The following is a 27000-nucleotide window of genomic DNA, read 5'->3' on the forward strand; positions in this document are numbered from 1 at the left end:
CCGGATCTCAGCTCACTGCAAGCTCCGCCTCCTGGGCTTACGCCATTCTCCTGTCTCAGCCTCCCAAGTAGCTGGGACTACAGGCGCCCGCCACCTCGTCCAGCTAGTTTTTTGTATTTTTTAGTACAGACGGGGTTTCACCGTGTTAGCCAGGATGGTCTCGATCTCCTGACCTCGTGATCTGCCCGTCTCGGCCTCCCAAAGTGCTGGGATTACAGGCTTGAGCCACCGCGCCCGGCCTTTTATATCGTTTAATAGAGTTTCATAATTCCTCCATAATGGTCTTTTGCATTCTTTTTAAAGGTTAGCTACTTGATTGTTGCTATTATGAATGTTGCTAAGTCAATTTTTTAAAAGGGGGAGGACTTGCCCTACCAGACTTTAGAACATAGTGCAAAGTCACTGTAATAAAAAACATTGACACTAAACACAAATAGACAACTGATCAATGAAATATGAGAAATAATTCATATATAGTAAGTGTGTACTACCAATCAGCAGGAAAAGTGTAAATTGCTTGTATTCTACAGGAAGAAAAATAAAATCACCCCCTACACCTCACAGCCTACATAAAGGTAAACTCCTAAGAAATTACAGACCCAAACACAAAATATAAAATTATAAAGCAAATAGAAGAAAATGGAGATATGTGATATTGGGTTAGAAGAGCATTTCTTCAGAACATAAAAATACACACCACAGTGTGTTGATTTACATGTTGTGATGTGATGATTTAACCACTTGAAAATTAAGGATTCCTTATCAAAGGCAGCTACGATGGACAGAATTAACAGTTATAACAACGTCTAAAACCAACACAGATTAATGTCTAGAATATTCAAGACACTCCTACTGAGTAGGCAAAATGGACAAAGGATATAAATAGTCAATTCATATTTATTTATTCAACAAATATTTATAGAGAACCTAGCTTTTTAAGTGCTAGGGATACAGGTGTGAACACAGATAAGGTCTCTGCCTTCAAGGAACTTGAGCAGAGAAAATAAATAACTATATAACATAATTAATATAAGGTTTTGTTGTGATAAAGACAATGAAGAAAGATAAAGCAGAACTCTCTGGGGACATGACATTTAAGAAGAGATCTGAATGAAGTGAGTGAGCCATGTGAATAAGGGGAAAGAGATTTTAGGCAGAATAAAGAAGCAAGAATAGGAGGTCTTGAGAATAGAAAACAAATATGTGAAGAGATAACTAACCTCACTAATAATCAGAGAAATAAAAATTTATATACCACTTTACAAATGAAAGATTTGCAAAAATATAATGTAAGGGAGTACGGAGTGTCACTGGAAATGGAGGAAAAGAGAACTACCATGTACTCCTACTAAGAATGTAAACTAGTACAGACATTCTGGAATCAAGTTGACAAAACTTAGTGAAATGAAGTATATGTATATATACCCTATTATCCAGAGATGCCACTCTGAAAAATCAAAGTTCTCCCAAAAGCCCGTAAGAGGACATGTATGAAAATGAAAATCAAAGTTGTCTGTGGCAGCAGAATATTACAGACAACCTAGGTGACCATCACCAGAGGGCCAGAGATGTGGTAACTACATTCACTGACGTACCTAGAGTGTTACAAGGTATGAAACAGATATACAGAGATCCAAATGGATAGCGGTTTTTTGATGTTTTTGGCACTGAAATACGACAAAAAAAAAAGTCTCAGATTTGCTTCAAAATAATACAGTTTGCAGAGATGGAGTTGTGGGGAGGAGGTACTAGGGGAGGAATAGTTAATAATATGAAGCAAGATTAGCTCTGAGCAGATAATTCTTGATGCTGGATGATGGACACATGGGGGGTTGGTATTTTCTCTACATTTGGATCTGTTTGAAATTTTCTATCACAAAAGGCATTTTAACATGTTGAATGAAAAAAGAAACAGAAGATCTTTAGCACAAAATCATCTATATAAATTTAAAATGTGTACATAAAACAGCACCATACATTTTTTAAAGAGACAGACATATCCAAAAAAACATTAGTATGAACATGTATGTAGGCAAAGAATTAAAATACTGAGGATAAATGAGAACTATTTTAAATAAAACAAAAGAGTCTTGCCAAAAGCTGATAGTTTGTCATTATTTAGTCTGTCATTAATCTGAAGAGTTTGATTAATTCAACTTTTTGCACCTGAGGTCAGAAAAAAAACAGTAAACAAATACAGAGCCCTCCGGGACCACATAGGAGATGTAACTAAGTCTGACTTGGGAGGAGGGGGTATTCCTGCCCCATACCTTAGACCCACTGAATCACAATCTCTGGCATCAGGCCAAAGGTTCTACTGTTTAATTTCCATTTCAGAGGAGAAACAACAGTACAGTAAGTGAAATAATATTGCAAACTCACAAACCAGCAAGTGAAAGGGGTGGAATTCAAGCCCAGGGTCAGAACTGCCACTGTTATTCACTGTGCTACCAATGCTGCACTATCATACTTAAAACCTGCATACTGTTACCAGACTGAAGTTCCTAAACTGTTATCGTATCCCACAATGACACTGTTCTTAGCAACCACAGAAAAAAATTAAATTCTATGTAGTTTATATACACCCAATCATCCTCATCTATTTTTTCAACATATATCCCACTTTTCTCCAAGACAAATCCTCTCTTCCAGTCACACTAGTCCTCCCTACTGCTTCCAGGATACCCACAATACTTCTAAGCAGTTTCTCCAAACTAAAATACCCTCATTTCCCTTCCATATTTATTTATATCCCATCTATCCTACAAGGTCCAGTATGCAGAACACTTTCATAGCATTAATTGAATGAACTGAAGTCCCAAACCCGCTCCATGAGGTTTCCCTGATGACTTCAGCACATACCTTTTCCTTCTTTAATTTCTTTTGCACTTACTCTGTATGCCATTCAATTAGCACCTTATTACAGTAACACCTCATTTATCCAGCATCATTGGGAAAGGAAAGTATTCATCAGAAGCAAATTTTCCAGAGAACTTAAGCATTAATTTAGGAAGCAGCAAAACAGAATGAAAATAGTGCTGACTTTAGTTACAAACAGACCTAAGTTCAAATCCCAGTTCTGCCACTTACTAGCTAAGTGTCTTTGGGCAAATATCAACAAACCTTTCTAAGTCTGTTGCATTGCCTATAAAGTGGAATATACTACTAACTTCACAACATTGTTGTGAGTATTAATCATATGTGAAGAATCTGGGCCGGGTGTAGTGGCTCACGCCTGTAATCCCAGCACTTTGGGAGGCTGAGGCAGGCGGATCATCTGAGGTCACGAGTTCGAGACCAGCCTGACCAACATGGAGACACCCCGTCTCTACTAAAAATACAAAAATTAGCCAGGCGTGGTGGCATGCGCCTGTAATCCCAGCTACTCGGGAGGCTGAGGCAGGAGAATCACTTGAACCCAGGAGGTGAAGGTTGCAGTGAGCTGAGATCATACCACTGCACTCCAACCTGGGCAACAAGAGCAAAAATCCACCTAAAAAAAAAAAAAAAAAAAAAATCTCATGTAATATTCATTAAATCATGACTATAACTATTAGAGACTAATGCATTAAAATCATTTTATGGAAATATTCATCAAATGCATATACTTTGATATTTTTCTCAGAGGACAGTGAATATAAATTGAGCATCTCTTGATAACTCGTAATTCATTCAACATTTGCTCATTCAATAAATATTTAACTAGGGGCAACTATGTGCAAAGTGACTAAGGATTCAAAAGAAAACATGGTAAACATGGTCCCTGCATTCATGGAGTTTAGAGTCTACTAGTAATTAAATAATTTCACTTTGGGTTACAGGATACAAGTGAAACAAGGCACCCAGTGGAGAATAAGGGAGGACCTACTTTAGAAAGGATGGTCAGAGAAGGCACTGGGACTTGACAGATCAAAAGGAGCCAGTTACAGAAAGGGCTGGGGAAAGGGAACACTGTACTGAGGTGTCACAGTGTTAGCATATTCAAGGACTGAAAGGCGGCTATGGGGGATCAGGAATAAAAGGGAAAATAGCAAGACATGTGTCTGCAGAATTAGGCAAGGACCAAATAATTCAGTGTCCTGTGGACCACAGTTAGTCTGAGTTTTATTCAAATGTAATGGGGAGTGACATGACAAGATAGATAATGTAAATGCACCAAGCATTTCAGGAACAGATGACTTTTTCTTATCCCTTTTTGGAGTTACCATTAACAAATTTGACTTAGCGCTTCCATCTCAAAATAAAAACAGTGACAATAGAGTGCAATGATTTTCAAAGTTTTACTTAAAAGAGCAGCATCTTTTTTTAAATAAATAAAACATTTCATTTAAGATGGCCTCTCTGGTCCTTATTTCATATGATGCTACCTCTTTCAATTTCTTCTATAACAGAGTTTGAAAACATTGGTATAAATAAAGAACACTGGTGTAGGAGTCAGAAAATTTCAGTTATAGTCCTGACTATGACTTAACAGCCATATAACCTTGTGCAGGACACTTAATGCCTTGACTCAACTTCTCCTTTACTAAAATGGATATAATGCCTGACATGCTTACCACACACAATAATAGTGTGGATCAGATGCAATAATTTGGGCCAGGAAAGCTGTCAACATCTAGAATATAAACTAGAAACTACATATCTTACTGCTTTTGTAATAAATTCTGGTTGCTTGACTGATGTCCGAATCATTTTAAAATATTAAGGCTCCAAGCATGAATAACTTGCGCAAATGTCCAAGCCAATTAACAAATTCGTGGGTATGGCGTTAAATGAAATAAACATATCTACTGAATCCCTACTAAAACTGATGTCCTATGCAATGCTATAACCAGTAGCAAAGAAAAACTAAATTTGGTGTTTAATAGAGAATGAAGTTTATTCTTAAATTACTTATTGAGTTTTAAAAGTCAGTATTATATATTTTAAAATTAAGAGAATACCTTTCAAATGTCGCACCATAAAAAATGATAGGTAAGAGAGGTGACAGATATGTTAATTAGCCTGATTTAATCATTCCTCACTGCATACATATATCAAAACACCATATTGTACCACACAAATGTATATAATTTTTCAATCAAAAACATCAAAAATAAAAATTATAATAAGTCAATGGGTTAAAAAATAAATATGCTGTCCTCAATTTCTCAATACTTTCAAAGTGTTAAACTTACTCATTTTCATGAATTACTGAATTAGGTTATATTTGCGCATTAAAAAGTTTATCTAGCCTACATTCAAATAGGATATAAAGAAGGCCGGGCGCAGTGGCTCACGCCTGTAATCCCAGCACTTTGGGAGGCCGAGGCGGGCGGATCACGAGTTCAGGAGATCGAGGCCATCCTGACTAATACGGTGAAACCCTGTCTCTACTAAAAATAAAAAAAATTTTAAAAAGTTAGCTGGGCGTGCTGGTGGGTGCCTGTAGTCCCAGCTACTCAGGAGGCTGAGGCAGGAGAATGACATGAACCCGGGAGGCGGAGTTTGCAGTCAGCCAAGATCGCGCCACTGTACTCCAGCCTGGGTGACAGAGCGAGACTCTGTCTCAAAGAAAAAAATAAAGAAATAACGTGAAGATAGGAATTTTCAAGCAGTTATAAAACAAAGCAAAATAGTAAATCCCCATTGCAGCAGTTAGAAATAGGAACTGGATATACACACAGCAAGATGTGTAGGTCTAAATGATTTCCTATGGGGCTGGGGGTTGTAGAAATGAGGAACAGGAATAAACAAGTGAGTAAATGAATTAACGTCAATTAAACAGCAGAAAGGCCTGACACGAACCAATGATGATACCATGCCATGAACTGAGGAGTATTAACTCAATACTCTATACTGAAAGGCTTACTCTCATAGTATTTAATACTATGAGAGTATTAGGTTGTGATTCACAAAAATGAATACGTTTCACACTTTAAAAGCACTGAGAAATTTAGGATGGCACATTTTTACTTTTTTAACTTTAATTACAATTATTCTTAATATTTTTGATAATTGTATACATTTATGAGTTACAACGTGGTATTTTCATATAACTTATAAGTTATATATAAGCTAGACGTAAACATCTACACTTACAGAGGGTTGACTTAGAAATAAGTAGTTACATAGATAGGTCAAAATAAATAGTTATATAAATAGGTAAATACAGTAGATAGACTAAATCACATAATTTAAAATACCTAAAGAATTGACCCTATATTATTAATCTTTTTAATGTAAAAGATAAAGGGCAACAATTTTAGAAAATACAGATATACAAAATAAATCTTGACAGATATTGGAGAAAGGAAAAGATTGGATTTTACCAGTGGTTCTTTTTTTAATTAAATGAGATGAGGGATTTCTATCCTGTTTCATGAAAATAAACCACAAGTACTTTTTACTCTATTTTTAAAACGAATGCTTCATCATTACCAAAATTACAGAATAAGTGTACCTTTAAAATAAAATTTTTTTTTTTTTTGAGATGGAATTTCGCTCTGTCACCCAGGCTGGAGTGCAGTGGTGCAATCTCGGCTCACTGCAACCTCCGCCTCCCGGGTTCAAGCAATCCTCCTGCCTCAGCCTACCAAGTAGTTGGGATTACAGAAGCCCGCTACCATGCCTAATTTTTGTATTTTTGTATTTTTAATAGAGGCAGAGTTTCACCATATTGGCCAGGCTGGTCTAGAGCTCCCAACCTCAGGTGATCCACCTGCCTCAGCCTCCCAAAGTGCTGCAATTGCAGGCCTGAGCCACCACACCTGGTCTTTAAAATAATTTTTTACATAGTCAAAAACATCTAAAAATCTAAAAATCTAAAAATCCAGTTTTACTTGAGCTTTCAGAAAAAAAAAAGGGCGGGAGATTCTCAGAATGACAAATATGTTTATTCTTTGTATAAGTCATATAATATAAATTGTAAGTCATAATTCTGATTTATATCTTATCTTGACTAGATTTTAAAAAGAAATACAATCTAGTAAAAAGGAAAGAAAAGACTTTTTATAGCTTAGTCCAAACCGAAGTAGAAACTCAGGTTCCTTATAAGTGATGAAATTGAAGCAGTTTCATATTGGATAAGAGATGAGCCAAATGATGAACATTTCACCTCCAGAATATTCTTCACTAAAAATGTACTTAATAAGCAAATGAAAAGAAAATAATCTCTAATAGATTTTTTATTGTGCACACAGAAAATTTACGATCTTAACCATTTTTAAGTGTACAGTTCAGTAGTGTTAAATGTATTCACATTGTTGTGAAACAGATCTCCAGAACTTTTCCCTCTTGCAAAACTGAAACTCTATACCCATTAAACTACAACGTTCAATGAAAACAAGTGGGTTCCAATTTAGATTCTATAAATACTGAAATGTGTGCCCTTAAGTTTCTAACTGCTTTTGCCTCAGATTCTTTGTCCACAATATAGAGTACAATATCTACCTCACTGGGACAGCAAGATGATGAATGAAGTCATTAGCAGAACATCATTATATTCCTTGGGTCATTCAAACATGTTAATAGTTTACTAAGAAATTATACATTGGCCCTTTATCTTTTTTAGAAGACCAAAGATTTTTTTTAAAAGTAAGAATAATGACTAATATTTTCATGGGGCAGAATTATTGCCCTCAAAAGCAAACACAAAACAATCCATGCGACTGCCAAGCCAAATGAATCTTTGGCAATATCCTATGGAAAAATATCTTTACTTACGCCAAGTAAGAGAAAAGATTTCCCGGCTGCCTTAACAAGCTTCAGGCAAAAATGTTTATCTACTTCTAGCATTGCAGTAGCCATTTCAGTAAAGAACCCTAAACAACACAAAGTCAATTACCTTACTCAAAGTTCAATTAATAGGATTTTCTTCAATTTCCAGGTTTCAACACATCTATAGAAGAGATTATCATCCAAGTTAAAAGATATTCTTTCCTTTCCTTTAAGAACAACAAACCAGCCGGCGCAGTGGCTCAAGCCTGTAATCCCGGCACTTTGGGAGGCCGAGACGGGCGGATCACGAGGTCAGAAGATCGAGACCATCCTGGCTAACACGGTGAAACCCCGTCTCCACTAAAAAGTACAAAAAACTAGCCGGGCGAGGTGGCGGGCACCTGTAGTCCCAGCTACTCGGGAGGCTGAGGCAGGAGAATGGCGTAAACCCGGGAGGCAGAGCTTGCAGTGAGCTGAGATCCGGCCACTGCACTCCAGTATGGGCGACAGAGCGAGACTCCGTCTCAAAAAAAAAAAAAAAGAACAACAAACCAGTAATTTAATTTGTAGATTACTTGGGAAGAATCACACCCAAAATTTTGTTTCTCTCCTCTGTTGCTTACGTAAGATATGATAGTGATAAGATAAACCCCAAACAGAATTGTCTTTTGTTATAATACTGCTATAATAAATTATATAATAATGTAATTGATATTATAATATTAACTTAAACAGAGAAATGAAAAGTTTTATCTTCATTTCAATTATGTCAGGAGAACAAAAACTTCCGCTGCTTCATCACTGCAGTGCACTGAGGCACTGGATTTCAAGGCCTTAAAATGAGCTTCAAAAGATGGTCTTTGATTTGCTGCCTTACATCAAATCAAGGTTACCTCTAATATCATCCACCTATGTGAATTAGAAGGTCTTAATAGTAATCCTTGAAATGCTACATTAAAAGGAAAACATAATCAGAACCATAATGTACATTTATTTCAGAAACTAAAATATGCAAAAATTAATAGCATATGATGTTAAACCATCTGGTTCTTCAATTTAAAAAAATCCTTTCTCAGTTTCTAAATATGAAAACTATAATTCTCTTTTTTCAGAATGAAGTGGTAATCCATGATCTATGATATGAATAAATACTTCAATATAAACATATATTAAAAATTAGTAGTCTTTATGGAACAGAGTAACAATAATTTACAGTCTGGAATCCAACACATCCAACAAATAGTAATACCAATGCACTCTGTAAATTTACTGTCAGCATCTTTTCATAATGTTTTAAATAAAATTATTTTGCTTTTATACATTCAGTTATCAAAACTCTACTAAGATTAAATGGAATCGCTCTAACTTAATTTTTTTACCTAAATTCTAAATCATAATCTACAAGAAATGACAATTTGCTTGTTTTTCCTATTTTTTTGCTTTTTATAAGAACTTCCTTTTTTCACGGGTACAATAAATTACATATGCAAATAAATGAAAGCAAAACAGGCATCTGAATGTTGCTTTTATATGTGGTATAATGCTTTGCAGCCTGGTTATTCCGGGTGGGTCACACAGAAGAAATCATGACTACAGGTTAAAATGAGTTTTGTGCAAGTGCACCTATCACAAAAGCAAAGTATCTCAAGCCCTTTCTAGTAAATACACTTTTTTAAAAAAGGATACCGATACCACCACCACCCACGCCCCTTCTAGTCCCTCACCCCCTGCTCAACTATTTTGGAAGTCTTGTGCACTGCTGAGTAAGTGATCTCTTGTCATTTTAGACAATTAGAAAGCAGTACATTTTATAAAAATGATTTCTGCCTTTTAAAAAGTTGAATAAATAAGTTTCCCATTACTGGAAGGAAAGAGGTCTTAGAAAGTAATTCAAAGTTATAAGGCCCTCCAATTTGGGTAACGTCAAAAGATTTAAAGTTCTAAAATATTTCAATAAACTTGTTTGTTAAATATTGTAGCCTTCCTAGCTGAAAACAAATAGGCCTGGAATCCTCAAATAATAGATAAAAATCTTATTAAGCTCATTTTAGTGTCGAGTAGCAAGATGACTGACAGGGAAAAAAATATGAAGGCTCCAACAATCTCAGGATTTCACTCAATGCAAAATGCACCTTGGAAGTCAGTTATATTGACTAATAGAAGAGAACTAATCATACAGTAATAAACAAGTATAGAGGGAAAAGAGAGATACTTCTCTCTCTAACTTTCAAACAACAGAAAAATGAGTGTCTTAGCCATGGTAACTTATGGTCGTAGGGATTCCCATCAATACATCAACAGCTAGGGAAAAAAAGGTCAGAAACCCCCATTAAAGCCACAAGGGCTTTAATTGGTCTTAAAACTGAAATAGTCTCACTAGTAAGCTACATATTTCAAAAAATATGTATTATAATCTATCCAGATTGGATTACTTAAAATCAAACAGCCCCAGGAATTGTTCTTTAATCCTCCAACTTTGTTGACAAATCATATCTGTTATAAAATCTAAAAAATTATTAATCCTATATTTGATTCCCTTTTCCTTTCTATGTAACTCACCTTGATTGGACCAAATGCCATAATCAGACAGTACTGTAGTTCTTTCTCAGTACAGTGGCTATAGCAATATAACTTAGGAAATTGAAAACTTCCCATAAGCCTCAGTTACAGTCGCTAGTTTTGTCTGAATAGGGCCCTGAATACTAAATAGCACTTATTTCAAATAGTTAAATGTCCATGCATTTAAAAAGATACGAAACTATTCTCTTCTCTGTCAAAGGAAAGGAAGTCCAAAAATTTTCAAAGTATCATCAGCCTTGCAATTATCCGAAAAAAATCAAAGGTAACTACAGAAACAATCAGAAATATTCAAGTTGTACCACAAATAACTACTTATTTAAAGTAAATGGACAAAAGGATGACATTTTCTGATCAGAATCAAAAGTCAAGACCCTTTTATTTGGGTTAAAGCTACTTAAGTGAATTGGTAGACATGGAAAATTGACATTAACTTATACCTGTTTCTTTGCCTTTTATAATTCCTTAAATACACAGATAAAAACACCATTACTTAATTTGTCATATTACTTCCATATTAACAAAAAAAAAACTTCCATACTAAGAAAAAATGTGATAAGTAAAATGAGTAACATAACAAAGTATCTTTAAGCAATCTTTAATACCTTAAAGGGCTGGCAAAACTAAACTATTTTTCACTTTGGTTTCAGTTTGCAGTTTGACACAATTTCTCAGGTATATTCTAAATGACACCAGGCCACTACAACACATACACAATTCTTAAAACACTTCAAAGCTCCTCGACTTGTCAGAAAACAAGCAAAACAGACAAGAAGTATATATCCATAATATAAACAAATCCCAGTACACACCATATAGATAATCAACTAGCAAAGGATAATGGAAGCCAGTGCAATCATTGTCTCTCCTACCAATAACTAGCTAATTTACAATTAATACCAAGATCATTACCTTTATTGAAGATTTTTCAAATAATGTCACTTTATTCCAGTTACCAAGAGAAAAATCAAGTTGACCTGCATATGCTCCTCATTGCCAATTTTAAATGAATATAAGCATGCTAAATTAATGATCAAAGCACTTAAGAATTTTGCTTAGCACAGCAATGGCTGTAAACTTTACTTAATTCCTCTCATGCTGGATGTTGCAAATTATATTAAATACATAGAGATAAACCTAATTTATTGTATCTTTGATAACTACAACAAAAAATAAATAGCCCTAAATACTATCAGTTGCATTTCAAAGCTCTGATAAGACAATCACGAGATTTGTGTAAAAGTCAAATATACTATTAGTAATATATTACATAGAACTTTGTTTTAATTACTTAAATTTTAAATTTAAATACAGTCATCCTTCCATATCCATAGGGGGTTTGTTCCAAGGCCACCCCCTACCCACTGCAGACACCAAAATCAATGGATGCTCAAGTCCCTTCTATGAAACGATGCAGCATTTGTATATAAACTATGTACATCCTTCCCTATACTTTAAATCATCTCTAGATTACTTATAACACCTAATACAATATAAATGCTATGTAAACAGTTCTTATACTGTATTGTTTAGAGACTAATGACAAGAAGAAAAGTCTACACTGATCAGTGAACATGAAACCATCCATTTTTGATTTTCAAATATTTTTGATCCACTGTTGATTGAATCCTCAGATGTAGAACCTACAGAGAGAAAGGACTGATTGTTTATTTTTAAATAATAAGATAATTTCAATAAAGAATTCATGCTTTACAAATGATAATTCACAACATTTTATAAACTTCCCTATTGACAGAGAAAAATATTAATTTTATCATAAAATAGAACATCGATAATAAACCATACTTTATATCACTTCTATATGTACATTTGCTTTCTTCTGAGGTTAAGCTTATCTTCTTAAAAATGACAAAAGGAATTTATCAATCCATCTGTGTTTTGTTACACCTGGGTAAAATGAAATGAGTATTTCAGATTACTTGTTTCTTGTTCTCAGGTTGGTAGAAAACAAACTCTGATCAAGTCGCTTCCCAATCTTAGAGTGGGCCCCACTGGCCTCAGGATGAGTTCAGAATTCTTAGGCCGGCTTTTAAGAATTAGTCATTGCTTATTTCTGTAGCCTCTACCACTTTTCCAAAAACATCCTACTACCCTGAAACACAAACACACGCACGCGCGCGCGCACACACACACTACAGCACTACTGAATACTTTGCTTCTAGAAACTATCACCATCTTTCTCACTTCTGGACTTCTTCCAAGCACAAGATTGGCCCTATGCCAAAAGCCCTGTTTGCTTTTCTGGCAGGGTTTACCTTGCCCACTGCCTTATACAGTGCCTGGCACAGAGCAGGATGCTGAAAAAAGTAGTTAATGAATAAATGAACAGTAAGTGAATTTAAACTTTTTTGAAAAACTTGTTTTTGAGGGAGGTATTTATGGAACTTGGATATCGATACATATTCACAAATGTTATCTTTTGTTGCCTTTTCTCCTGGTATTTAATAAAAGGGTGCTTTTTGGTCAAGTGGCTTTGATTTTTTTCTTATTAAATAGTATCAGAATCTGTATATGCATGTATGGATATTAAAAAGTCTAGAAGGTTATATGGTTATTTTTATTTTCTTCATTTTTGCTTATCTGTATCTCTAAATTTTTCTTCTTGGAATATTTATTACTCAAATAATAAAAGGTATTTTAAAGAGTACTAGTAATCAAATGAACTCAATTTGTGCTCTATAAATATGGGCTTTATTCAGGTATTCTCATTTGTTGCTTCTACCAATTTAAAAAGTAGAAAGGAAATTTAGAGATAAAATTCTAAAGAAAAGTTAGAGTTGGCTAACCAAGGGAGAGTTAAAAAAATAATTTCCCATCAAATTTTTGCTTTACAGGCTAATAGCCTGATTGGTAGCGAGGGTGGGCAGCTATTAATTTAGTTTTCTTCATTGTACCACAGTTATTTTCTAGTCATCGCTTTGAAATGATCCCTTTAATTCTAATCTCCTACAATTCAAAAAGTTTTTAAAACTCAGTTGACAAAAGGTAGCAAGTGTAATCCATCCCAAAAATCACTTTTTAAAAATTCATACACTCAGTCACTTTCAACACCCGTCTACCTAAAGCTAAAAACCACTTTACCTATTGGCTTTCCTTTCCATGTCCCCTGTAGCATCCCATTATTGTCATCCTTGTGGTTTAAAATACTTTGGAGTTCACAAAACCTCTTTACAACACAATAAAACCGAAAAACATTCCCTCAACTATTGCCCCTCCTTGCAAAATTCTCCAAGTTAAAAAAAAAAAAAAAAGTATGTCCCCTTCCGGTTAAGTCTTCTATGCTTCCTTTCTCCAGTGAAGGCTGTCCACATTTGACATCTCCACCACCTCATCTTATATCAATTTCCCAAAACACTGTATGCTAACTTGAGTTCACTCCACTGAAACTGTCCTCCCTCAGGTCACAGATGGTTTCTTAAAAACTCAGCCCTGTTTGGCAGGGTGTGGCAGCTCACACCTGTAATCCCAGCACTTTGGGAGGACGAGGCAGGCGGATCACGTGGTCAGGAGATTGAGACCATCATGGCGCTAACACGGTGAAACCCATCTCTACTAAAAATACAAAATACACACACAAAAAAATTAGCTGGGCGTGGTGGTGGGCACCTATAGTTCCAGCTACTCGAGAGGCTGAGGCAGAAGAATGGCATGAATCCAGGAGGCTGAGCTTGCAATGAGCCGAGATCACTCCACTGCATTCCAGCCTGGGCAACAGAGTGAGACTCCATCTCAAAACAAAACAAAACAAAACTCAGCCCTGTTTAACCTTCTTGTTCACTCTACAAATCTGGCATGGTAACTCACCCTTCCATTCTCAATGCTCCCTTTTCTTGATTTCTGTTGATGCCAGTCCTTTATCGTTTCCCTCATATGTCTCTGTTCTTTTCTATCTCAATTTCAAACTCTTATTCCACCTATACCTTAAATATTCCCCGAACTTCCATCTCTGATGTCCCCACACTTTCTCCCTGCACATTCCCATGAAGAATGGCTTTATCCCCATTTTGTGCCTTCAAATGGTATAAGATGCAAAAACAAATAGGCCATACATAAGTAGCCAAAACAAGCAAAACTGATCTATGCTGTTAAAAATCAAGCAAGGTGGGTAGCACATATGAAGCTTCCAGAGTGCTGGTAATGTTCTTTTTCTTGATGTGGGTACTTGGTTACACTGGTGTGTTCAGTTTGTGAAAACTCATCAAATTTACACGTTTAGGATATATGCACTTTTCTATATGAATGTCAGATTTCAATCAGGTTTTTTTTTAAAAAAAGAGAGAAATAATAAACTAAACCTTGAGTTCAGATTCCAGCTTTAACATGTGTGCTTTGGCTAAATTACTTACCCTATTAAAGCCTTAGTTTCCTTATACTTACCCTTTCTCAATTATTTATCTCCAGCCTAGACTTCTTCCATGAACTCAAAAGCTACATATCCAAGTTCCTCCCAAACTTCTCCATCGCTAGGTCTTAATGGCATCTCAAACTAAACTCATCATCTTCCTCCTTACACATTTAAAATTACCTGGTCCTCCTCCTGTATCCCAAAGTCTATGACTAAAACTTCTACCAACAATTGCAGCCGTCTTTAAAAATCCTGATTTTCACACTTAGGCCACCAGGTCTGATCTATTCTACATTCTGAAATGTCCACTGTATTGGCGTAGAAAAACGATGACACTATAAGCATTTGAATTGTTACAGCAATACCTTCCTAATGGATCTATCTCCCCCTTTACTCCATGCTCCACATGATTTCCAAAACAATTCTAAAATGTACCTCAGACGGTATAACTTTTCTGCTTAAAATTGCTTATCTCGGGGTGGGCACGGTGGTTCATGTCTGTAATCCCAGCAATTTGGGTGGCTGAGGTGGGTAGATGACTTGAGGTCTGGAGTTCAAGACCAGCCTGGCCAACATGGTGAAACCCCGTCTCTACTAAAAATATAAAAATTAGCCGGGCATGGTGGCGCATGCCTGTAGTCCCAGCTACTTGGGAGGCTGAAGCAGGACAATTGCTTGAACCCAGGAGGTGGAGGTTTCGGTGAACCGAGATTGCACTATTGCACTCCAGCCTGGTGACAGAGTGAGACGCCGTCTCCAAAAAACAAAAACAAAAACAAAAATTTGTTTATCTCCCAGGTCAAGTTGTCATTTAAGGCTGTTATTGAAATAGCTCGTATTCAATCTGCCAGATTTATCCCTACAAGCTTTATTGCAGTTCACCAAATATATCATACCTTTTAATGCCTTCATGTTGCTGTACATGCTTCTCTCTCTGGCTAGAATACCCTTTACTTGCCCCATCTTCCAAGCTGACTAATGCTAGCCTCTCAATAAACATCCTCTTAGAAATACTTCCTGACAGTCTCACAGCCCTAGGCTAGATTCAGTGCCTTTTCTCAGGAATCTCATAGCACCTTCAGCATACCCATTATAGTGCTTGCTACCCAGTGTGGTAGTGGCTGATAGTGAGGCCCCTCTGAATGGGGAGTTCCTGATGGGCAGATTGCCAGGTTATTAAGATCTAACTCAGGAAGGCTCAACAGAGGCTGACATATAACAGACGGTTAACATTTTTTTAATGAATAACGGAGTGGGGAGATAGCAGAATAAATATGATTCCCATCTCATAAAATATATATATACATTTACAGTATAAAATAGTTAACAAGTTTTAAAAACATTTTAAATGCTATTTTGGCAAAATCCAGCCTTTTAAGAAGATCTATTTTCTTAGGCTATTCTATACAATTATTATTCTGTACAATTCTATATGATTCTATACAATTAACCCTTCAAGGGAGCCATTCTGCTATTCTGCTGGGGACCTAATACAAACCCAACAGCATTTTGTCAGCCAGCAGCATTTTTGCCAGTACTTTCCATGTTATCTTGTCAATGATTACTCTTGTCGATTATACTCCTATCTTATAGAAAAGCATCAACAACCTTTAATAGTTCAGTAAAAACTTGCCTATACCCTAATCTGGCACTGAATTCATAAGTCCAACTCACTTACTTACATAATTGACTCAGTAAAATCTGAATTCAAAATTAATTACTAAGTCATTCCCAAGATGAACACCTACCTGAAAACTACTATCAAGATATACACACATACACATATGTGTGTATATGTATGTGTAATATATCTGATAGCAAGAAAATCACTCACGTTTTTCCATTACAATAGTGCTAAGTGAAGGAATAACAGTATCAGTCACTAAGTTTAATCCAGGGTAAAAAAAAAAAAAAAAAAAAAAATGTACTGAAACACCTTAATAGCTTCCCAGGATAGCTATCGCTTAAATATACTGATAATGTATAATCATCAAATAATTTTAATCCAATTATAAATGACAAATAGCATATAATGATGTGAAAAAAATAAAACAAATAAATTATTTCTATTTTTTCTAATAGCCAGTATTACAGAAATGACTAGGTAACAGAACCAGTATGATTGCACTACTGCTCCTGTATCACATGGAGTTTCCCAGGTGCCCTTGTCCAAAAACAAAACAAAAAAAGTCCAACAGGCCATATGCTGCTTGGAAGAGACAACAAAAGAGACTCATAATTATAGGATCCTTTTTTCCTAGATATCACATATTCCTGACTCCAAAGTTTAAAGTAACTTATGCCGGATTACTCTGCCTCTAGTTACAGAATGAGAAACAGCTCTATCTGAAATTATAACCTGAGTTCCTAACTGGCATCTTCCTCTCTGGTGAGCAACTACATCCATGTTGTTAAATCTCAGATACCAGCCGAAGAATCTGTAGCTATCTGTGGGGCACTTATGGTACCTATAATTCTATCCCCCTTTCTAGCAGATATAAAATGCTTCTAATCTTCCCTTAACTTCTTAACCTCTATTGCCTCCCACCCCAACTAAAAATGGTGAATATGTACATTCCCCTCCCATCATACCTTTAAATGCCTTCGTGTTGCTGTACATGCTTCTCTCTCTGGCTAAAATACCTTTTACTTGTCCCATCTTCCAAGTTGACTAATGCTAGCCTCTCAATAAACATCCTCTTAGAAATATTTCCTGACAGTCTCACAGCCCTAGGCTAGCTTCAGTGCCTTTTTTCAGGAATCCCATCACACCTTCAGGCCACCTTCCACAACTTCCATTACAATTTCTCCCCCAGGTTAAGCGAAGAAACATCCTGAGTCAAAATAGTTAAAATGGGCAGTGCAGTCAGAAACCTGAGTTTGAATCCAGGCTATACAATTTACTCTGTGGCCCTGGACAAAATATACAACCTCTGAGACTCAGTTTCTCCATATGTAAAATGGGGATTATATCTACGAAGCTGCTATAGGGATTAAGCTGTCAAAAGCAGCCAGCCACAAAAAGACAAATACTGTATGATCCCACTTATATGAGATAACTTGACTAGTCAAATTTTTGGAGACAGAAAATAGAATGGTAGTCGTCAAGGGCACAGAGAAGGCAAGAGGGGGGAGTGACTGTTTAATGGGTGCAGAGTTTCAGTCCGGAAACATGAAAAAGTTCTAGAGATGGAGAATGGCGATGGCTGTACCATAATGTGAATGCACTTAATGCCACCGAACTGTACACCTAAAAATGGTTAAAATGGTAAATTTTAGGTTACATATATTTTACCCCATTAAAAAAGAAGAAGAATATTTCTCTCAACAATTCATACTGAAAGACTTTTCCTCCCTTGTTAGAGAGAGGTATAAAAGCAAAAAAACCTTACCTTTCCCTACCCCTAATCCAGCACTCCAAACCGAAGCTAAATGGCAAAGGAATAAAGAAGAGTTCACTGATAAAAATTAGCCTGTCTCAACAAATTCAAAACCCAAAACTATCCTAAGTCCCGCACCTATCCACTTAAGTAACAAAAGCATAAGGATTTCAAACAAAAATCAGCGTTTAGTCATGATGTGGCACTTCTGGAGGTAAGTAATTTTACAGATTGTGTTTAACACACCGTAACAATATTTTTTGTTTAATGAAAGTACTGACATAAACTTTTAACTATCATCTAATCTATGATTCTCTGTTGAATCAAATCCACACTTAAACCTTCTTAAATATATATGAATCTCTCATCATAAAAGAGGCAGCTGTAGCATAATGAAAGGAATACTGACCTTGGAACCAAAAAACTCTAAATATGGCTCAGGTCTGCCACATATTATCCGTATTACCCTAGCTGCATAAGTCAATCTCCATTTATAAATATTACTAGTCAATGGAAATACCACCTAGCTCATACGATTATAGTGTGACTTAAGTAAAACAAAGTACTATACATTAAAATATTTTGAAAATTATAAAGTACAATTTCATTTATATTAAACACAAAGAAAATGAAAAAAATTCTGTCAAAAATTCACATTAAAAATATACACACATTTCATCATAATATAATCTTCCATAGTCCTGAAATTCACAGAAATACTAAATGTCCATATTATAGAAAAATGTTTTTTAGAAATTACATTAATTTTTACACCAAATACTAGGCATATTGGGGAGAAAATGAGCTAGATACGGTGATAGACTATTGTGACACATTTCCAATTCATTACATCCTTAACTCATTTATTCGACAAATACATAATCACAAAACCTTGCAACCACTGTGCTAAGCAGTGGGAATATGATGGTAAAGAAGACACCATGGTCCTTGCCCTCCTGGAGTTTCCAATCTAACTGGAAGATGAGGCATTAAACATCACACAAACGGCCAGGCTTGGTGGCTCACGCCTGTAACCCTAGCACTTTGGCAGGCCGAAGCAGGCAGATCATCTCAGGTCAGAAGTTCGAGCCCAGCCTGGCCAACATGGTGAAACTCCCTCTCTACTAAAAATACAAAAATTAGCCAAGTGTGGTGGTGCATGCCTGTAATCCCAGCTACTAGGGAGGCTGAGGTAGGAGAATCGCTTGAACCCAAGGGGTGGGTGGAAGTTGCAGTGAGCCAGGATTGTGCCACTTCACTCCAGCCTGGGCAAAAGAGCAAAACTCTGTCTCAAAAAAATAATAATAATACAAATAATTCGTTATTTATAATAAATGTAAAAAAGAAATAAAAGAGTCTGCTATGAGGGTATCCAATCCAATCTAGAAGGTTTAGGAAAAATAATGCCAACTGTACCAACCTCTGTTAACCCAGTAGGCTGTAAGTGTGCAATAAATCTTAGTTATTTCTATCATCATTATTATAAAAGCCCCACTATCCTTTATCATTAGGGTTTGAAAGATAAAAGACATCAACCCTATTACCTAGGAAGATCAGATAAACTGAATCCAACACCCAATTCCTCCATTTTCAAAACAAAACCAGGGAAGTATAGCTTCTTCATCCCAATTTTCACTCACATTTAACATATCCTTGAGCAATTATGTTGATGCTGAGAAGTTTCCTCACTAGTTTAGACATGCCTGATATACTGTAACCTGGTCTTTCTATGGCTGGTTCTTTCAAAATTACTCAGTTCTCCGCTTAAATGTCCTCTCCTCCAAGAACCTTCCCCTGAGTACCCAATCTAACATAGCCTCCCAATCATTCTCTACACTACATCACACTATTTTATTATAGTATATATGACTATTTGAAGTTGCCTAGTACATTTATTTGCTTATTATTATATATTTCTCCTTCAAACTTGAAAGTCTCATGAAAGCAGGGATTCATTTTATTCTCCCTATATCCTCAAAATACATCTTCCTTGCTAAAGATCCCAAGTTTTGTTCAGGTAGTTCACGTGAGCCAATTATGGTAATCCCATTACATCTAGCATAATTTGTTTAGGGGAAGAAATTTTGTAGTTCTCTCTAATAAGGAATAAGAAGATGTCTCCTAAGCAACTTCAATAAAAAGTTTTCCTCCCTGATTCATAAGACACAAAGAAAGAAAAACCCTGTCCTTCCTCCTGCCTTTACACTTGAGTGTGTAAGGGAGTGCTGCTGGGAACCTGAGGCAGCCTGCTACATTCTTGAGAGGAAGACCAAGAGGATGGCAGAGCACCTGATCCTGAACCCTGATGTTCTTGACTCAATGAATCAACTCTTACACTACCACTTCTAGACATCCTGTTATGTGAGATTTACTTTTAAACCTGATCAATTAAGCTGTTTTCTGTCTCCTGTTTTGATACCTGAAGCCAAAAGCCTAATAAACTCAAGCCTCTGTTTCTTCTACAACATTAGGAGAAAACAGTACCTACAGCCTACTGGATTTGAGGGGATTAAACGAGATAATGCAGACAAGTGCCAAACAAACAAGATACTCAAATGATAGCACTGCTGTTAATGTTACTATTAAGCAATAATTTTCTATGATAAAACTCCACAAACTCTTTATATACTATTTAGGACTTTGTTATTTTACAGAAAATACTCACTTTAATCATATTTAAAATGAGATCACTTTTAATAGAATATTTACTTAGATTTCTTCCATTAATAAAGCAGCTCTTGGTTTTTTCTCATCTAAAATAGATAAATAAAAGGAGAATCAGGCAAATATCAGATCACTAAAATAAATCATATTAATTTCAGGTAAGAGCCTTTTGCTGGCATCAATTCCTTTCCCAACTTACATGGACAGAGCCACATATATTTTCATCTATTATTCTTGCCTTTACAAATATTTCACCAGTATTTTAATATGCTGTAGATTCAAAACTAATTAAAAATTAAAGCTATATTTGTAATTACAACCATACTCTTTAACACCTACAATTACAAAAATATTTAAAACTAGAAAAAAAAAACAAAGGGCTATATTTTAGCCTCTACAATTTTTTTTCTGTGCTGAACTACTTGTTTGACATTATAGCCATGAAGCAAAATTAACAGAGAAGATCAAAAATAGGAGATTGCCAGGTCATTCGTTTATGCTCACTCTAGCTTAACTGTGATTTAAAATGTTAACAATGGCTCATTATTGTCTGAAAGCTGTTTAGGGTCATACATGAAATGTAATTAACATTCTTAAAGGAAAAGATGAGAGTAGTTTTGTCATTTCTAAAGAAGTGACACCGACTGAAGTTTGTCTTTAAAAAATGAACAAAACAATAAATATTAATTACTCCACTGCATTGAGACGGCCCAGGCTGATTTGAGTTCAGATGAATTTTTGGTCCTATAATTATTAGAAAAACATTAATACTTCCACTTTTCAAAATTCCTAACTATTAACCTATATGACAAAAATTACCGTTTACCAATTATGACCAATCAGAAATGTTAAAGTTATCTAGAAAAACTCTATTCTTCCCTGGGTAGTCTGTATTTCCACGTGTTTTTTAATGTTCTCACACAAGGAATAAAATACAGTTTGTAAAAGAAGAGCCTCTGCTATTTCTCTAACTACTGAAAACAGGCAAGACATTAATCTTGGTGGACCACCCTTCAGATCACCTTTTGTAGTATGTATAGGTTTTTAATCTAATAGTCAAGTAACTCTCACAGTCCAAGTTATGCTAGGTTATATACTCATGTTAACAAAACCTTGCATGAATACATGTTACATTTGTAAAATACACAAAGTTTGATAACATTTAAAATCGGAATATTACTTATATTCCAAATGCTTCAGATATTAACAAATGAATCTTATTCTATTGCTCCAACGCTATTTTAAGTCCACCCTTTCAGAAACAGTAAGTTCTTAATAATATTAATATTTTAGCATACGTTTACAGAGGCTCACGTCACTAGCATGCAAATATATAATCTGTAATTCCCACACCAATGGCAAAGCAATAACATACACACAATAATAGAGAATAACCTCATGTGTTCCAAAATAATTTTGAATTCCTATTTTTAAATTACATATTCCCAGTAGTTCCATGTCTTTCAAACTCAGTACTTTTGTCCTAATCCTATGTCCCAGGATTAATGCAATGGTTGCGATTTCTATGGAAGAAAGAAGATTCTAAATTTGAATTGTTTTTCCCCCAAATTTTTCTTTTAACTCTCAACTACTGAGGTGAAATATTAATAAACATTAATAAACTGCAACCTGGGTATTCCAGCCCCTGCCCCACAGAGTATGCTCTAATTTTAAAACAAAATAATTCTAGTAGTGATTAAAGATGAAAGGCATATTTGGTCTATTACTGCAGAACAACTAAAATGTAGTGATTTTGTCTGCATCCTAAATTAGTTTTATGTGGCAAACTGGCTTTGAAAGGATGAAACTAAAAACTTTCAACTTTTTTCTTTCACAGCTCTGAAAAAAAATTACAATATTACTACTACTTCTAAGAATCACAATTAATCTCTGGATAAACAATACTAAAACTTAACTCTGAACATCTTACACAGATTCTTTCTTTAGATACATTCCTTAAGAATAGGGTTTTTTTTGATACTTCTAAAATAACAGAGAAAGATCAATCAAAAGCTAACATGACATTTTGGATACAAGTTAAACAACTTGTATTTTCGGGGAACATCCTGGAGACTGAAATGGGGAGGGGCAATTTAATATTTTATACAAAATTTCATTTCCATAAGATACTCCTTCATTAGTTTTGGAAATCCTGAATTGAGCCAGTTGCTGTCAAATAAGTTTCTGAAAAGATCTCTATTACTTTTCTCGCCTTATTCCTTCAGAAAGGAAGAAAGGTTTGTCATTTTTCTTTGCAGGGGGTACCTTAATGATGGGGGAATGCTTTAATTACTTTAATGGTAGAAGAGGAGAACAAGGTGATGCTGGCAGATATTAATCCCTATAAACTCTTTTATATGACGTGGCATTTAAATGTTCATTACACTATAATTACTTTGAAATAAGCATATGGTATTTGCTTCTTGGTATATTCAACTAAGATTGAAAATTTAAAAGCCGAAGTTACTTTTCAGAGCTCAAGATTAGATAGTTTGATTCTTGTAGTTTCTGGCTAGTTTACTAAATAAAAGTCGACACATACTATGTGTATCTTCTATGTCCAACTTTGCTTTCTAGCAGATTCATCTTTCTGTGCTATTACATAAAGAATCAAATTAGTTTAATAAAAAATTAATATCACTACTCATCCATTTGCAGGTACCAGTTACTCTTTCTGCAGTGTGGCATACTGTGTGGCTTTAAGTTTAGCAACATTTCATATAGGAATTATTCGCAACTATTATGTTTAACTTTAAAACAAGTAATCAAACCAAATTCCTGGGGGGGAGAATCTGAAGAAACAAGTTTTCCTCATTATGTTAGGCTTCCAACTTTCACTCCTAAAATTTCTGTGTCTTCTCCCACACCATACACATATCTGCAAAGCATCAGGGTGCACCAGTGGTTAAGATTGCATATTTGATCAAATCTTTAAAGTCTGTTACATCTGATTATGTAATGCTGTTCCCTAAATCTGTAGCATCCTACCCTAGTTCAGGAAGACAATCTGGTACACTGAAAAATGTATCTTTCAGCTTCAACCACAGGTTCTAAAGTTAGAGAAATCTGTGTTAGAAACCCAGCTTTCCTATTTTCTAGCATGGTATCCCTCGGTGAGTTCTTTAACCATTTAGGGCCTTAGTTTTCGTATTTCTTTAACGGAGGAAAAAAAAAAAAAAGCACCTGTCTTGTAGATTTGTTGGGAGAATTAGAAAAAAAAGATACATAAAACACTGAACATAGTGACTGGCACACAGGATGGCAAATATATAATAGTTATTTTTGTTGTGTTGTTGTTTAGGGGTATTTCTGAAATACAACTAAGCTAGAGAATGTGAAACTCAAACTTACAAGTCTTTATTTTGGAGGTCATTGAAAAAATTCCTTTGAGTCTAACATCTTCAATAACAATTATTGATGCTTAATCTTAACCCTCAAGATACCTCAGATAAGAAATTTCTCTAACTTTAGAACCTGTGGTTGAAGCTGAAAGATACATTTTTCAGCGTACCAGATTGTCTTCCTGAACTAGGGTAGGATGCTACAGATTTAGGGAACAGCATTACATAATCTCCTACCCTCAAGAAACTTACATTTTAGGGAAAGTTAGACATTAACAGCCAACCACAGTTATTTAATTACAACTGCGATTAGTGTTATAAAGCCTGCTAAAGAAATGACCTAACAAGAGCAGAATTACAATTTCTACATCCCACCTCCCTCCAAGGGTTTTCAATCACTCCCTCTATAATTAAGACTTGATCTGCTTTTCTTAAAATGACAGAGTAAGTAACTCATCTTACCCTGGTCATTTTTATGTTCAGAACTGTATACTGAAATTATAGGAATTATGTCAAACCAAGAATTCACTTCAAGTATTTCATATAGTGACTTCCTAATGAAAGACAAAACAAAGATCTAATACAGGTAAGCACTTGTCAACTATTCACTGTGAACTCATGTTAGAAAACACATTGCTTGATAGATTACAAAACCAATGTGCTTATTTCCTAAGCATGCCATTATTTATAATAATGACTCCTTTTGCAGAATGTTTTTGTTAAAATGCATATTTGTTACAGAAACAAATTATTTGTGTGATTTTCAAGGTAAGAACAGTTCTAATTTGCTTACTAAAGGTGAATTCTTCACCTTTTAAAATCTGTTACCTTAAAAATTAAGAACAAAAATCTGGTGACATCCATTTTAATGACTTCAACATTCCTACCTTCAGATGTTAGTACACTGTTGTAAAATAGTGCCATTAAAGTCCAAGTAAACATAAAGAGAAAAACCAAGAAATTAGATCAACTCTCCCACCAAAATGAAATTAAGTTTATTCTATAAGACAGAACCTACGTCGATGTTTGTCTTAGATTCAAACAACATTCACCTAGAAATTAATGCAACGACAATTAACCCAGAACAGTCATTGTCAATTCTCCAAAAGCGGCCTCTTCACCTATATTTAGTTCACAAGGCAAACCAGTCAAGAATTCCTGCTGCCAACTGAAATGAATGGAAGAAACATATTTAAATCAAATAGCACCATCTAGCAGAACCCTCATCTGTTCACAAGAGTAGATCTTACTTGGTGTTCAGTTTGGTAGATTTGACAGCAAAGTGGCAATTACTTGTTTTCCTGATGGGAAATCACAGAATCAGAATTAGAAAGGACCACAGTTATACAAGTTCCAACTTCCTTGTTATTATCTGAGAAACTAAAAAAACTAAAAATAAAAAATAATAATAAACAGTCATCAGGATACTGAGTGGGATTCAGCTAAAGTTCACCCCTTCCTGGGAGTTCACCTAAAATCTAAAATTACTTTCTCAAATTCAGTCACCCCCAAAATAAGATTATGCCTCAATACATTTCCATTCCTTCACTCTAATGTGAAATTCAAATATTCTGTAATCATTAAAACATCCTCCTTCAGATGTTTTTATCAGGCACATTATAACAAAATGATTAATGCACACAAATGAGACAGCATTTCAAAACTTCAATTCTAGTTAACTGCCGTTTCTTAACCAGGCTATAACTCTATGTCTTTTATACATTCCTTGTCACAGCAACAAAATCCTGAATGCAGCTCAGAAAATATCTCTTGGAAAAAAAACAAACCAGCCTCTCTAAATTTTTGTTTTGTTTTGCTTTGCCACATCAAGGCCTGATACCTCTAAATCCTATGGGAATTGAGTGTGTTGCTGCCAACACAAAGATTAGGAAATGTTCCCATCCCTAGGGCACACGAAACTTTCAGGGGGAGACTGACTGCCTAAAGCAAGAAGGGAAACTCAGTCGCCTGCGCATTCGGTTTTTATTCACGCAGCTATTCCTGTGCGCAAGGTAACCAAAGTACCTTTCAGAGATGCTCTCAGACTTTTTCTCTGGTCTGAACCCCTTCAGAAAGACGGGTGCGTTCAATGACAAGCATAACCCTGACCCTCAGAGTTTAAGTGCTTACTGAGAATCACTGATCTGTTGCACGGTTTTAAAAAATTTTAAAAAATAAAAAGGAGGGGGGTTCTTCCTCAGTGGTCACAGTCACTATTCGTTCTCATTTTTAGTAACAACCAAATCACCGTTACAAGTGCACAAGAATAGCAGCAAACCGCTCTGCTTTGCAGTGTGCCGTGACAGTGGTATCCCGGGCCGGGAGGGGCTCAGTTCTCGCCAGCCGCCTCTTGGGCTCCCACCGAAGTTAACACCTGTATCTCCCCACAACTGTAACCAAACGGCTCCTTCCCACCTGAACGCTTCTCCCCTCCCACAAACCCCTTTTCGGACCACTGCCCCTCCCCGCCGCAGCTGCCCTCCTCGGGCGCCCCCGGCGGCTCCCACAACTCCCCTCCGCGCGCCCCCGACCACCGCCCTGCCGGGGCCGCCCCTCCCACCGCTCGGGGGCTGCCAGCCTCACAAAAAGTTCGCCAGCCGCTGCCGCGGAGTTGGGTCCGCTGCGAGAGACAGAAACGCCAGCCTCCTCCAGCGGATCCGGCTCCTCGTACAGCACACTTTAGCTCCCCGGGAACTCGGTCCCTCTCCGACTCCCAAACTTCTGCGGCGTCTCCGGCGCCCCCCCCCCCCCCCCCCCCAGCTCCGAGCCGCGCGAGGGACTGCGGGCGCAGCGTCCGTAGCTGCCCAGGAAAGCCGGGACGCCCACCCAGCCCACGCCCTCCGCGCCCCGCGCGCGTCTCCGCGCCCCGCGGGGCCCCGCTCGGCCGCTCCACGCCCGGCTTCCGCCCGCCGCGCGCCCGGCACCGCCGCCCTCGCCTCGCCCCGCGCTCGCGGCCCTGAGCCCCAGCGCCCAG

The 27000-nt window shown here is 36.4% G+C and overlaps 1 protein-coding gene across 4 annotated transcripts in view; it reads right to left on the minus strand.

The window, feature by feature from the left end:
• The window catches only part of SSBP2 (single stranded DNA binding protein 2), a 336625-nt gene that overhangs the window by 308650 nt on the left and 975 nt on the right, over window positions 1-27000 (minus strand). The gene's annotated exons all lie outside the window — the stretch shown is intronic.

This window comes from Piliocolobus tephrosceles, chromosome 4 (assembly GCF_002776525.5).
Source record: "Piliocolobus tephrosceles isolate RC106 chromosome 4, ASM277652v3, whole genome shotgun sequence".
Lineage (NCBI taxonomy): Eukaryota > Metazoa > Chordata > Mammalia > Primates > Cercopithecidae > Piliocolobus > Piliocolobus tephrosceles.